Source organism: Arvicola amphibius, chromosome 10 (genome assembly GCF_903992535.2).
Source record: "Arvicola amphibius chromosome 10, mArvAmp1.2, whole genome shotgun sequence".
NCBI lineage: Eukaryota > Metazoa > Chordata > Mammalia > Rodentia > Cricetidae > Arvicola > Arvicola amphibius.
This window is the reverse complement of record NC_052056.1, coordinates 67,050,699-67,065,502: the sequence shown is the minus strand read 5'-3', so window position 1 is coordinate 67,065,502 and position 14,804 is coordinate 67,050,699. Positions and strand designations below refer to the sequence as shown.

Genomic DNA, 14,804 nt, shown 5'->3' with positions numbered 1-14,804 from the left:
TAATCATAACCCACCCACTCACCTCACAACGACCACCATTCTCTAGATTTTTAAACCGCATTTATTTATTTATTTGTTTGTTTGTTTGTTTGTTTGTTGTATATGTGAGTGAGTGCCCGTGTGCTATGGCCCATGTGTGAGGCTGGAGTACAGCCTGTTGTAGACAGTTCTTTTCTTCTGCTTGCAGGTCCTGGGGATTGAATTTAGGTAGTCAGGCTTGGCAGCCATTGCCTTTCCCACTGATTTGTCTCACTGGCCCCAAACACTGGAATCCTTTAATTATTCACTTCTCTGTGTCTTCTGAGCATCTGCTGTCCTGTCCTTCACTGTCCTTTAAAATGTCCAGTTTGCCTCTGGTACACAGAGGAATGAGACTTACCTCTTTCCCCTACTCTCAATGTTAACCGCATGAAATCTGGTCCCTTGTCTTCATTAGTGTCCAGCAGGGTTCATCTTTAACAGCTTCATGCTCCTCCATTTGTGGGTTCCCAACCCATCGATGTGCATATGAAAAGAATTCCAGATAAGATGCCAAAGTTCTTGTGGCCCTTTTTCAGGTCATCTGCAAGGATCTGAGAAAGCTGAGGGATGAGGTTGAGAGAGACTCCTACTGTATAGGCCAGGTTAAATTCCTTCTCCACCTTGAATTCTGGCAATCATGTGTCTGCGTTCAGAAAAATGTACACATATCTCTGAAAAGACGGGGCTGAATTTATAGAAACCTCTCCCTTAATGTGCGATCAGTCAGCCTTCTGAATTTCCTACCCTAAGCTGATCCAAGCTGAGGGGAGTAGGGTGGCATTAATCGGGAACACAGGCAACAAACGGGGAGAGGCAGGAACTGAAGAGCATAGCATTGTCTAACTTCATCCAGGTAGAAAATGCTTGTAACACTGAGAAGAGACAGGGAGAACCAAGAGATACAAAAATCAGGAGCACAATAAATATGGAAGGGGACATGCCTGCCTTGTTTTTTCTTGTCTATAAATCTTCCAAACCCCCTTGGCTCAGACCTGTCTTTACCTTCACAAGGAAGCACACAGTCACATGTCTACACATGATACTTTCTTCACCTTGAAAGCAGTTCAGACTGATAGTTGCTGTTTACTTCTCCTCCTCCCTTGTCTTAGCATCCTACAACTGTGACACAGAGAAGGACAAGACATTTGTCACATAATAAACCTGGATCTTAGTTGAACCATAGAAGTTCTGGACTGGAGCCCGTCAGGTGGCTTAGGAAAGGTGCTTGTGCTATAGCATCCACACACACCCTCTCTTTCTCTCTCACACCCCCCACACATTCACACACCCCCCACACTCACACACACATACTCCCACACACTCCCACACACACATACTCCCATTTACACACACATACACACTGTCACACACAATCATACACACAATGAATAAATAAATGTAATAATGTATTAGTAAAAAGAGAAAGTTTGGTGATTGTATTTATACTTCAGTTGAGGCTTATTAAATCAGGGTTGATTTTGGTTTTATGCCTATCTGCTAGGGATAGGTCATATTGCCCCTCCACCCCTCCCTGTCACCCTGCCCCCCGTAAAGCTTTCATTCCAGTTAGAAAGGTGCTCAAACCCGAGAGAGATTCTAATGTGGTAAGCTAGAGAATGAAGGTATTCCATGTGCGTATAGGAAAAGGTTTCTTTGAACTATCATCTGACTGGTGCAGGAGGATGTGAGCAACAGGGATGCCACGAAGGAAAAGCATTCCAAAAAGAGAGCTCAGAAGGAGCAAAGTCCTAAGCAAGGGAGCCTGCCAATGTGCTTGAGTAGGCACAGGGGCCACACAGGGACAGATTTAAGAACTAGCATCGTATTGGGCTACGTCAGGTTAGACAGGTTCCAGGAAGAACTCTGGAGGTCAGCCCAATGTGATGGCCAGGTGTGCAGCCTTTGAGAGCTGAAGATGGTGTAGCCTGTATTTCTCCAGTAGTAGTGGAGATTGAACCTAGGGCATCACGCACGCTGTGCAAATAGTCTAACACTTTCAGCTGGGCCCCGCTCTCATGCTACTTCTTTTAAAAAAATAGTAACACAGATTTACAAAGCATTTCTGATGTCAATCGCAGTTCTAAGAGTTTCATTTGCATGTGCTGCTTACTTTTAAAAGAGCGTTATGGTAAACACGCTACCTTTCCCACATTTGCAGATGATGAAAGTAAGACAAAAAAAAAAAAAAAAAAAACAAGCAACGTGGTCATGTGTTACGGGATTTGGAATCGGATTCAGTCTCGCTACAGAGACTCTGCCCTTAATGAGCTTCGTTCTGAATATGTGAAGTTTGAGATATACATGAACTATCGAGAATGGATATGAGGGAGGCAGAACAGTATGTTTCGTCTGTGGTTTGGGCTGTAGATTTAAATTTGCAGGTCATTATCATATAGATATTTTAGAAAGCTTGTGTCTGGAAAAGATGCCTGCAAGAGGGAATAAAATCATTCCATAGACTGAGGTGGACTGTCACTGCTGAAAGATAGATAGATAGATAGATAGAGAGACAGAGAGAGAGAGAGAGAGAGAGAGAGACAGAGAGAGAGAGACAGAGAGACACAAAGAGACCTAACAGAGCTGTCCCTAAAGTGGAGGATCTGGGACAGATGAAGACTAGCACCAAGCATGACTGAGGGTGAAAGATCAAAGGGTCAGATTTATCTAATGCAGCTTAAGTGGTCAAGCAAGATGAAGACGGAAGACTGATTGTTGAAACTGGAGGTCATTAGAGATTTTGATCATCCCATATTAGTAATGCTACCCTAATTGATGAGGTTGAAAAGACTATATAACCAGGGGTCTCTTATAGCTTTGCTAAGGTAGTTAAAGATGCCCGAAGAGACGAAGGTAGGGAGGAAGGAAGTAGTAGAAGAGGGAAATGGGGTGACTGGCCACAAATATCTCAGTCAACTACAAGATATTCATCGTGCATTTCTTGCACGTCTAGCTCTATTAGGCACGGAACAGCAATAAAATTGAATTTTCATGCATTCGTTCATTTGCTCAGGAAACAATTATTCATTGAATATCCACTATGTGGTGAATAATTCGAATTTTTATTTTTTATTTTTATTATGTTTTGAAAATGAACTATATATTTAAAGGGAAAAATGATGACTGTCTATTTTTTTTTTTACTGTTGCTGTGATAGGATAATACCCCAACAAAAGCAACTTAAGAGACAAAGGGGGCTGATGAAGCTGGCAGTCCCAAGTCACAGTCAATCATATTAGCGGAGCGAGTGGCAGAAATCTGAAAGAACTGGTTGCAATGAATCCACAGTCAAAAGCAGAGAGCATGGCCTGCCTCGGCTACCTGTCTTCTTTTCATGCAGTTCAGATCTCTGTGAGTGAAATCGTCCCTCTCACACTGGGGTGAATCTTCACATCCCAGGTAACCCTGGCCCTGGCTTGCCCACAGGCCAACCAAATCTCCATGATTTTTCATTAAGATACTTCCCAGGTTATTCTCCATTATGTGGGATCCACCACCAGAACCAAGCCTCACAATGATCATGCTCCCTCCCCTAATCTACACGGCATTGTTTTCCACACCGATTAATTGATAGCCATATGCCTAGTTAACTTTTGTTTCATCCTGTTAGAAATGTCCCCAGCCTTTCTCCAGACACATGTCCTTGATACAGTAATAATAAATGCCTTATTATATGAATATATAGCATTGGTTAACTAGTAATTTTATTTCTACTATTTATGTAGGTTGAAATCATAATATGCTGTGTTTATCGATATCCTTTTTATCTCTGTGAAGCTATGTGTAACCCTTCAATGTCCAGGATAATATCTGGACCCATTGTGAACTGCTGTAACTGACTGGCTTTTAGGTAGGTCAAGACATTTTGTGTGTGTGTGTGTGTGTGTGTGTGTGTGTGTGCAGGTGGGTGCTTAGGAAAGTCAATGCTGGCTGCCATGGTCCTGATTTTTGCATCTTCTACTTGTTGACTTCTAGCATTGACAAATTTTCTTCGTATTTTCAACATAGCACCCTATCTGTTGCTGTGAGGGTTAAGTGAATTAATATATCGGAAACATTATAATTGATTTATGCTTTCTCTTTTGTAGATAATCAATAAAATGCTTAATAAGTGTACTACACTAAAAATAAGTTGGTTCCTGGAATATATTTAATGAATAAACCAAAGAATTTTTATGTTTGTTTATCATCAACAACTTTTAAAATATTCTGGATTATTTTCTCTTTGGATCAGTGACAATCCTATGGGCATGTACTATGTGCCAGACAGCCAGACATAGATAATGGAATGGGTACAGTTTTGTTTTTGAGGTCAAAATGTGACACGTGACCATCTCTGTAACTCTTTTTTAGGAGTTATTACAGTCTGACTAAGAAATGTCCCTTATAGGTATGTGTGTTGAACAATTGATCTGTTTTAGAAGATTCTGGACACTGCAGGAGGTGAACTCTAGCTGGATGAGAGTGGGCCATGCAGCATAGATGTGACACTTCTCTCTGGTCCCTTGCCTTCTGCTTCTGGTAGGCAAGAAAGTGAACCATCAGCCCATTTCCCATAGTCTTCCTATAGGGCAGCATCCAGTGGCACAAAACCGAGCCAAGGACAGCACTAAATCTCTCAGACTGTGAGCTAAAGGAGGTCTTCCCATCACTTCAGCTACTCTCTCGGGTGTTTTTGCTCAGCGCAAAGTAAAGGTAACTAACACACGCGTGACACTCCGCCAGGTAGGGATATACGTCTGAGGTTTGAACAGCCAGTATCTTTAATAAGTCTGGTATTTTCTGGCTATCATTTGTTCCCACTCACACAGGCCCTTTCCTCTTACACCCCTTTTCTCATTGCTTAATTGCTCTGTCGGGGACTCGATTTCTTAAACAAACACATTAATAAGACAGTTTTAGTAGCTTGGAAGTGGAGCAGACTTCAAGGAGGTGGCAGAGAGCAAGGCCTGTGAAAAGGGACAAGTGTGTTTGGCAGATTGCCTTAGTTGGGGAATACTCTGTGATGGGGACAGGGTTTGAAGGGTCTTGCTTTCGGGGAGGCTCTTGAACAAGGAAATTGACTCAAGGAAGGCCATTATAAAGCTCCTTGGATGATTACATAAACTGCAGTGTAGACTGGAGATGGCAGCTGAAGCTTCTTTAAGGACCAGGAGACGTGAGAATGAATGAATAGGAAATTGTTGTTTTCTGTAATCGATTATTTCACTCGCTCGCCCATGTATTTTTTTTTTTTTTAAATTCCAGCTTACTCGACCTGAATACCAGCTTTGTGCCTCTCACTGTATTAGCCGCTGGTTCCTAAGAGTGAACGATACTGATTAAGTCCTAAGGTCAGGATGGACGCTTTCTTTCCAGTGACCGCCACTTCTAGCAGAGCAAGAGAGATCTGACTGCGGACACCGTTCTGCTGCTTTTGGTTCCTGTTGCTCTCCGAGCTCCGCACATGGTGGGCTCTCCAGGGTGCAGCCTGAATCGAATCACAGCCAGTATAGTGTGTGACAGGTGAACGCACAGACGGAAGGAGCCTTGCGGTAGTGTCGCTCTGGGCTGCAGGACCGCGATCTTGCAAGAAGCAAGCAGGTGCGCCAAGGTGCGCAGGGCGGGGGGGGGGGGGGGCGCCGTACCTGCCCAGAGCGTTGGCTGCGTGCCCGGCCAGCTGCAGGGCTAGCCCTTCCTCGCGCGCTCCGCCCTGGCACCGCTGGCCCACGCGGGGGCACCCAGCGCAGCCCGGCGTCCGCCGGCAGGCCGGCCCCGTGCGACTCCTCCTCGCAGCGGGCGGGACTGGCCCGCGTGCCGCCCCCACCCCACCCTTGGGAAGCCCGGCTCGCGGGCGGAGCGCAAGCCAACAAGGCGGGTGGAGCCTGTGGCCGGATCCCGGGGCCAATCGCGCGGTGGCGGGGGAGGAGCCCCGGAGGGGAAAAAGAAAGTGCGGCGGAAAGTAAGAGGCTAGTCGGGGGACGGCAGCCAGGATCTGGATCTCCTGGTCTCTGCTTGGACTCGGGATCCAAAGAGACAGTGGCCGGCCACCCTGCACCCTTCCCGTCGCTGTCGCGGAGCCCTCTCGGCTGGCCCAGGAAGGTGAGTCTCGCGCTGCAGGGAGGACTGGATTGGAATGGCCAGCCGCAGTAACTCGGGGTAGTAGGATTTTTATAGATAAGCTCCTAACAACCCTTCTGTTTCACAGATGGGAAAACTGAGACACAGGGCCATGCAGAAGCCACGCTAAACGCGCTAACACTACTAGTTAGTGCGGCGATCGGGATTTGAACTCAACAACCCAAAATCCTGTCTTTGGTATCGCAGTCGTGGGACAGCTGCCCGTGGCGGTGTGTGGGTTCTCAGCCCCTTTGAGAGGTCGCTACACCAGCTTCCCAGTGCCTAGGGTTCTCTGGAGCGCGCTGTAAGCGTGAGGCGAGCAGGAGGCTGTGTCCCAGAACACCCACACTCCATCACGTCGCTCGCAGCCCCAGCAGTGACAGCCTGGGGAGAGGCTGCCAGCAGCCTTGCTAGCGCCTTTCCTGACCTGCTTTTTTTTTTTTTTTTTTTTTTTTTTTTTTTTTTTTTTTTTTTTTTTTTTTTTTTTTTTTTTTTTCTTCCCGAGCAAGGCTGGTCTCTACCATGGATGACCCTGATGAGTTAGGAAAGAGCCAGGTGCTGGTCACCACTCTCCCAGCCTTGGAGGCAGCAGGAAAGATTCTCCCTGGGGGACACAGGATGCCTGTCCTTTTAGGAACAGCTGACTTCATGGAGCCTGGAGGTGCCTTCTACCTCTTAAGTACTGGTTGGGAATAAGGAAGCCGAGTTCAAGAGAAAACCAAACTTCTGCTGCTTCCTTTAGTTCACCCCATCGCCTTCCTTCCCTCAACACACTGGTTGTGGGATTGTGAATCAGGGCCCACGGGAAACCTTAAAACGCTTGGCAGGGCAGATTCCTGGTTAGCAATGGCCTGAAAAGGGCCGTTTTCTGTCTGTGCCTGTGTTGACTGTGTGAGCTTGGGCAGTTTAGCCCACCCTTCTGAGCCTATGTCAAGAGGTAAAATTGACACTAGAGTACTCTCTGGGATTCCTCGGGGTAATTGGGAGGATGAAATATAACAAATGACATGCTCAGGGTGGTATCTGGCCTGGCAACTTAGGTAAATATTGTAGGGTCTCGTTAAGTGTATTTGAGAAATGTGATTTCCTACTACTTTGGAGTGACCTTTTTTAAAAACCTGTAAATAGAATGGTATTTTCCCCTTTTAGAGTTTGAACATTTTTTTAAATTTTTTTTTCCATTTATTTTTTGTGTGTTCATTCATGTGCATGCATGTGTGTGCACTCGTGTGTGTATGTGTGTGTGTCTCTGTTTGTGTGTGTGTATGCACACGTAGGAAGGTCAGAGGACAGCTCTCAGGAATCTGACCTCTTTACGCCAGGTGAATGGAACTCATTTGGGGGCAGGTGACCTTACCTGAGGGCCTTAATAGTTCTCTCCAGTTCTTTCTGAATTTTATCTCCAGGTAGACTTGTTTATAAAATTGGCATTTGAGCAATGCGAATGTCCTCCTCGTTTTCAGATCAAGCCTCCAACCTGTGAAATGCCTTGATAGGAGGCATCTCAGGTTGGCAAAGAGGGTCTTATATTTCAAAAGGGATTACAAAAATAAAAGACAAGAGGCAGAAGCTTGAAGTTGTAGCAATGTCCTAGATGATGCCAAGCCTTCGATTCCTGCTCTTGAGTCCATCTCACAACTTCATATTCTTGAGCTAATATCAGAGAGCAACAGAATTTTTATATATTCTTCAATGACCCTGAAGTCCAGTCTCTTTGGGATAACGATTTGCTTTATTTAACACAAACATATACATATGCTCACACGAGCCTTCCTGTCTTACTTGTCTTTTAAAATTAAGCAGCTTCCGTAGACACACCTACACTACTTGCATGATAATTGATTTTATTTTGATCCATACAATTATTTACTACCATCTACTGGCCATGCTGCAAGTCCCTGAAATGAGTGGTTAGCATTTATAAGGGGCTGCCACAGTCCATAGCAATTGCATGCCATATTGATGAACTCCAGGGAAGGAGCGAGATCCTTCTTGAGAGAAGCTGAGTGTTTGGTCTTGGTACCTCCCACACCAGGCATCGCCACAGGACAGGGTCACATCTGTTTGTAGGCTCTCCCTTCTGCTTGCATTATGATGACTTGACCAGGATATGTCTAAATGTGTGTCTGAGAAGCTAGGGACTTGTAGGGAAGAGGGGACTGTTCAAAAGAAGGCTAAACAAGGGGATGGGTTTTCAAGACTTTGAAAGCAAATCCCTTTTGGTTCCAGGTTTTTGAAGAAAGCATATTGAGTTTTATCTTTCCTGATACATATTATTATATTATTCATTGCTTTTACACCCAACCCCCCCCCCCCGTGTGTGTGTGTAACTTTAAAATTTCCAGGTGTGTTCCACACGTATTATTTTCCTTGTTGCCTGTGATGACCCTTGGAGATGCTCATGGCCAGCATATTACTAGCGGGAGGGCCTATGGTGTGGCAAAAGCTATTTGATTTTAAATTCTGTATCCGATATATAAGTGATGCTGGGAAAATTGTTTCAACTTTCAGAGCTTCTGTTATATCCAGTTCTTAAATGGCTAAAAAAAAATGCTTCTGCTATGGCTTCATGTGGAGATGAAGTTCAATGGTTATCATCGGGTCCTTGCAGTCAAGAACTGCTCATTAAATAGCCCCTTCTCTTAGCTTATCGCAGTTCATTGGAAAGAAAATTAAAGTGAGACTTGCAGGAATAAGAGGTTTCCAGGGATCACAGAGTTAGTGAATTTCTGCCCAAGAAATATAGTTCACGCTTCCGAGTTCTCCTTCATTTGCTTTCAGGCCCCTTCCCATCACGCCCTGCCACCTCTCCAGTAGAACCTGAGCGAGTTATTGTCCAGTCTAAGATTGACCTTATTTGGCTAGTGATTTCAGGTCACAAAGTGGTTATTTCTTTGCGAAGAGAAGAGTTCTTCAAAGTGGTCCTTTAGAGTTTGTGGCTTTGACCTCCTGTAGAGTTCCCGCTGATGCTCGCGAGGGCAGCATTCCATTCTCATGTATTTGAGGGGCTGCAACCTCAGATCCAAGAAAGAAAAGTACTGTCAAGACATAGAGATCAGGAGTATGTCTGGCTGATCTACCTATTCTGGGTGGCTTCTTCCTCCTGCCTTCCTGTAACTGGTTAGTGGTTGGCATGATAGTTAAGGATGAAATGCCACAAGTGGCCTAGCACTCTCCAGCTCTCTTACGGCTTTCATAGAGTAGAATAGAGAGATCAGCATGTGTAATGCTTTATCTTTATTGTCTACTTGATAGGATGCAGAATCACCACTTGGGTTTGTGAAACACCCCCCCCTCTGTGTGTGTGTGTGTGTGTGTGTGTGTGTGTGTGTGTGTGTGTGTGAGAGAGAGAGAGAGAGAGAGAGAGAGAGAGAGAGAGAGAGAGAGAGAGAGAGAGAGAGAGAGAATTTCCAGAAGGGATTTATTGTGATGGGGGAGATTCACCTTGAATACAGACAACATCCCATAGGATGGAGGCTTAGAGAGAATAAAAGGGTAAAAAGAAGCCATGAGCAGAACAGTGGATTTTCCTCTTGTGTGCATGTGTCTCCTGGTTAACCATGATGTAAACAGCAATCCTTTTCCATAGCCTCCCACCCCACTGAAGTTTTGTAGTCATCCACAGGAAAACAGTCCCATGGTTAGACTGCATTTTCTCAACCAAAATTAACCCCTCCTCCATTGAGGAGTCTATGCTAGGTATGTTGGTGGTAACAACAGCAAGTTAACCAATAAAGTATACACAAGCAGCATTTGGAGGGAACCGATGCTCAACACTCAATATTATCACTAGCCATTGGCCTAGAGTTTCAGCCCTGTTTGTAGGAACTGATAGGGTCAGCTGCATAGAGAAGGATGAATGGAGTGGCTGAGGCCATTTGTCCATGGGGAGTCTTCCTGAGTCAAGCTTCTTTCCTTTGTAGCTAACAGGCAGCCTGGTTAATGGACTTCTAGAAGAAATGTTTGGCCAGTTGGGAGCCTCTGTCAGCCCTTGCCCCAGCGTAGGCACTTAGCTTCATCTTTCCGGGTAGAGTTAGGAAGGTAGAGCATGACTGGAGGAAATCAGGAGGAGGCAGAGGGAAAGCTAAAAGATTCCCTTCAGCACACACTGTTGCTCAGCTTCATCAAGCCTTTGCTGGTGGCACAGATGTAGGATCTAGTGAGTCACTGTTGCCTTGACTATGAAATATTAAAGAGAGCCACCTACTGTGCTCTTTGCCCATTTTCAAAATTGTTCTGTAGGGGGAAAGGAAAGGAAAAACACCCGAGAGCAAGAAGGTTGCAGAATACTTGGAATTTGATATTTCGGAGGATGTATTCAGGTTAGCTGCTCATTTGTTTTTAATGTAGAATGTGTAATTTATTATGATGGAATGGTGGGCAGACTATCAGCTGTGAGTTCTAGAGTCTGTCAGGTACCTGACGCAGGTGATTCTAAAGGGATGCTCTTCAAATTCTATGGCTCTGTAGTAGCTCCTTAGAAACAGTGCCTCAGGACTACCCCCTTCTCTGTTCACTGCCTTTTATTTGCTTGTTGTTGGTTTGCTTGTTCCCTAGTTTTTTAGAGAAAGGAACTTGTTAGTCCAGGCCAGTCTCAAATTTGCCTTGTTGCCAAAAATGACATCGAACTTCTGATCCTCTTTTTTCTAACCATCCCCAGCATGTTTTCTCATAGAAAATATTCAGTCAGCACTAATTTTGCTGTTCATAATTTCTTCCATTTATCCATCTGATACATTAAAGTTTTCAGCGTTTATCGGTTATCATTTACTGACCTTTCCCGTGATTTATGCACACTGTCCTCCCCATGCTGTCTCAACTAAGCCTTGGGATGATTCTGGGTATTCTGGTTTGAGGACACAGAGGCTCATGGAGGTTGAGAAGCACAGCCCATGTTATAGAGTACAAGTTGAATAAATGCTACTGAGATCCATTATTTCTTTTCGTCTTAGAGCTAGCAAAAACTTAAACTTTACTGTCTCTGGACTAGAGTTGAATACCAGCACTTATACCTGTGACCCATCCCATCTACACACATGTGCTATAATCCTGCTATTTGCCCATTTGGGGACTAAAATGTGAGAGAGCTGAGTAGACAGTCTCTAAGGTGATTCTGTCAGGTCATAGTTGATGCTTTCTTTAGAATATGTTCTGCTCCCAAACTTTATTTTTTTTTCTTTAGCAAGTATCAAGCAATGGAGCAAAGGAACTAAAGATAAAGTACCCTTGTTGTTTGATGCCCAAATATATTTTCCAACCAAAGAGAAAACAGCAAGAAAAATGAGCATGTACAGGTAACCTTGCCATTTCATTTAGGCCAAAATAGCTATTATAACTATTACATCATGAGTTCAGTCTATCTATTAATCATCAATCTGTCATCTTAACTACCTATTTTTTCGCTCTATCTATCATCATCTACCTAAAATTGTCCACTTTTTCCAGGTGAAAAAAATGATGTAGAGAAACGTGATTTGCCCAAGCTTATGTAGCCTACACAGATTAGAACACACTGCAGGAAAGGGTCTTTGGTCTACCTTATTATATTTATTGGATATTGCACTGTAATATCTCTATGCCTTATTACTGCTATTATAAGTGACACTTATTGTGTCTTCAGCTGTGGTCTTGTTGCCTTTGTTGTTATCTTTCCTTCTAAATCCTTTCCTGATTGGTCCCAGTTCATGAACCCCACTTAAGTTCTTATACCTTGTATAAGTATTTTCATATTGAAAGCTATGGGGCAATTACTTGTGTCTTTGACTGTGTCCCTGGTTAACACTTAAGACATTTTGACATGGCTTATTCCACCCTGAGCCTGGCACAGTGTTTTGTACATATAGGAGACAAATTGAACAATTGATAGATTACTAGAACAATAGGCCCATGATTAGTTTTCTTCTACTCTATAGTGAAAATTCATTATTTTAAAGGTTGCTTCTATAGACAAATTATTTTAATTTTGTGGTTATAAAATCAGACAGGTGATAAACAATCACAGAACCTAAGAAGACTGGACATCACAAGCCCAGGGGTGGGAAAACATAACACTTTTCTATCCCAGTAATAAAGGCTGTTTTTTTAGCAAACTGTGAAGGGTGTTTCTGAAGTGCACATTGCTTGTCCTGATCTCAAGAGTAGTGTCAAGTGTCACAAGTATATACCTGTGAGAGAAGGTTAGATGTTTCCATGGAAGTGGGTAACTGCCATGAGCTTGGATCTATGATTCATAAAAGTAGTGAAGAATCCATCGATCCAGCTATTATTTGATGTGATTGGCCTCAGTTGAACCAAAGGATGGATAATCTTTTCATTCTGGTTTCTGTCCAGCCGATGCTTGTGGTTTCTCCTGAGTGGCACATGTGTTCTTATGGTTTCACCCGCTTCCTAGCCTCCCAACCAATTCTAAAGTGAACAGAAAAGAGAAGGAAGTATTTTATAAATTCTGGTATCTGAAAACATTCTTTTTATTAATAGCACAATCCTTTATTGTTATAAGGTTATTGTTAGAAGCTATTGAAACTTACATTGTGGCTCTGTGACACGGGTGGCTTTGACATCAGATGGCCTTTGTGGAGTTCACTTTGAGGAGCGTGTTTGTTTTGTCTCTGCCTTATTTTCAGCATCGTCTCTAAAACAGGATAACGAAGCCCATAGCATCATCATAGATTTGGTAGGTGTCAGTCATACGCCACAACATTTGTTAGAAGCCTGGCAATGGGACATTGGCCTTTGTCATTAACAGCATTGTTAATGATTTCCATGCATGTTCATGTAGATACTAGATTGGACAATAAAAGATGCCTTGTGCTCAAATGCCAACAGTTTTGTTTATGTATTTTGTTTCAAAATCTAAAATGTTTGCTTTTATATACATATATGAACATAGATACGAATTTTTTTACTCGGTAACAATGATAGCTCTGAGGTAATGGGATCAGATGTTGCCAACAAGTTTTATCCTAAGCCTCAAAGTCACTAAAGCATGCAGTAAGCAGTGGAGCTAAGACCTGGGTCATCTTGCTTTATAACTGCATGACCAAGACCTTGTTTCGTCCATCCTTCACCCATCTAACCCACCAAACTGGCATGGATTTCTTCAATAGGCCTGCTATTTTAAGCTGATGAATAAGGGTAAGGACAGGGCACTCTCTTAGGTAGCTGCTATGGGTCTGTAGCTACAGAGTAAGGTCTGGATGATGGTGCGCAAGGCTGAGGCAGAATTCCACTCTGTCCAGAGTCATATCATGGTCCGCGAGGTATCATGGTCACAGACACCTGGCAGGATTACTGGCCACCGTGAGAATCACAACAACACAGGTCTATCAGGATACTTCTGTGTCCTGGGGAATATGGTTCTGCTTTATTCTTCTGACCGCAGACTCTTCCATGCTCTGAAATCCAGGTTTGCAGATGGGAAAAGAAAGTAGTCAGCCACACCTACATTTTCTCTCTTGAACGTAAAAATTGAACCCTAAAAATATAAAGCAAATGCTGTATCACCATAATATTTGGAAAAATATTTAAAAATATAAAAAGCAGTCCCTGGCTTCTGATTTGAATCTGGAATTATGAGTGTACCTTTTTTGAGCTTTTCAAAAATTGTCCATGGGAGAGTCTTGCTTCTTATTAAGATAAAAGTGTTCATTTGATTTGTAGAAATGGTTGAGACTTGAGAACGACAGCACACAATAATCAACACTTCTCTGGAAAGTTTGATTTTAGTTTTTAATTTCAGAGTGCAACTGATAGAGACAGCTGATGAAAAGTTGGAGGTGCTAGATTCAGGATGTAGAGCTTAGATACTTCATGCTTAGCCTGTTTGGACTTAGTTCTTGTGGTAGTTTGAATGTAATTGACTCCCATAATCTCATAGGGAGTGGCACAATTAGGATATGCTTTTGTTGGAGTGGGTGTGGCCTTGTTGGAGGAAGTGTGTTACTGTGGGGCGGGCTTTGAGGTTTCCTATGCTCAGGATACTGCCCAGTATCTCAGTTGACTTCCTGTTGCCTGATAGTGGAGTGACCTCTAAAACTATAAGGGAGCTGCCTCAATTAAATGTTTTCCTTACAAGCATTGCTGTGGTTATGGTGTCTCTTTACAGCAATAAAACCTAACTAAGACAGTTCTCTTACCTATAAATTTGTAGTAAGCATATAGTAAGCTCCACTTACCACTGAGGTGGTTGCATCAAATTTTCACACACTAATTAATTATTGTATTTATTTAGTCTACTATTTATTTTTATTCCTCCCCCACTTGGAAGTAAAATATATGCGATCAGGAACATTTGCTTACTATTACATCCTAGGAGGCTAGAAAAATGTTTAGAAAATGTTTCCCAATCATAACTCAATGATGAATAAACAAGTGTATGAGTCGATAACTGTATATTATTTGTTGCCAAGAGGTAGAAAGAAATATATAGAATGAATAAGAAAAGAAAATAAATTGTATGTGTGAATATATAATACTGAAATAATGTGATACACATATGCAACATATACATGCACATATGTGTATGTATATATTTACTTGAATATAGGTAGAGGTGGTGAGGATTGTATTTAGAATCCTTAATGATTATATGTATGCATATGTATCTATGTGTGTATACACACACAATTTTTTCCTAAGTTTCTACATAAATTTTTATCTATCTATATCAGCTATGTCTATATTTGTGT

The 14,804-nt window shown here is 42.9% G+C and overlaps 1 protein-coding gene across 2 annotated transcripts in view; it reads left to right on the top strand.

The window, feature by feature from the left end:
• Positions 1-5,943: 5,943 nt before the first annotated feature.
• The window catches only part of LOC119825053 (interleukin 1 receptor accessory protein), a 131,141-nt gene continuing 122,280 nt past the window's right edge, over positions 5,944-14,804 (top strand). For both annotated transcript variants that reach the window (XM_038345664.1, XM_038345665.1), the window contains exon 1: positions 5,944-6,099. The gene's annotated coding sequence lies outside the window, so the exon portion shown is untranslated. The remainder of the gene's footprint in view (positions 6,100-14,804) is intronic.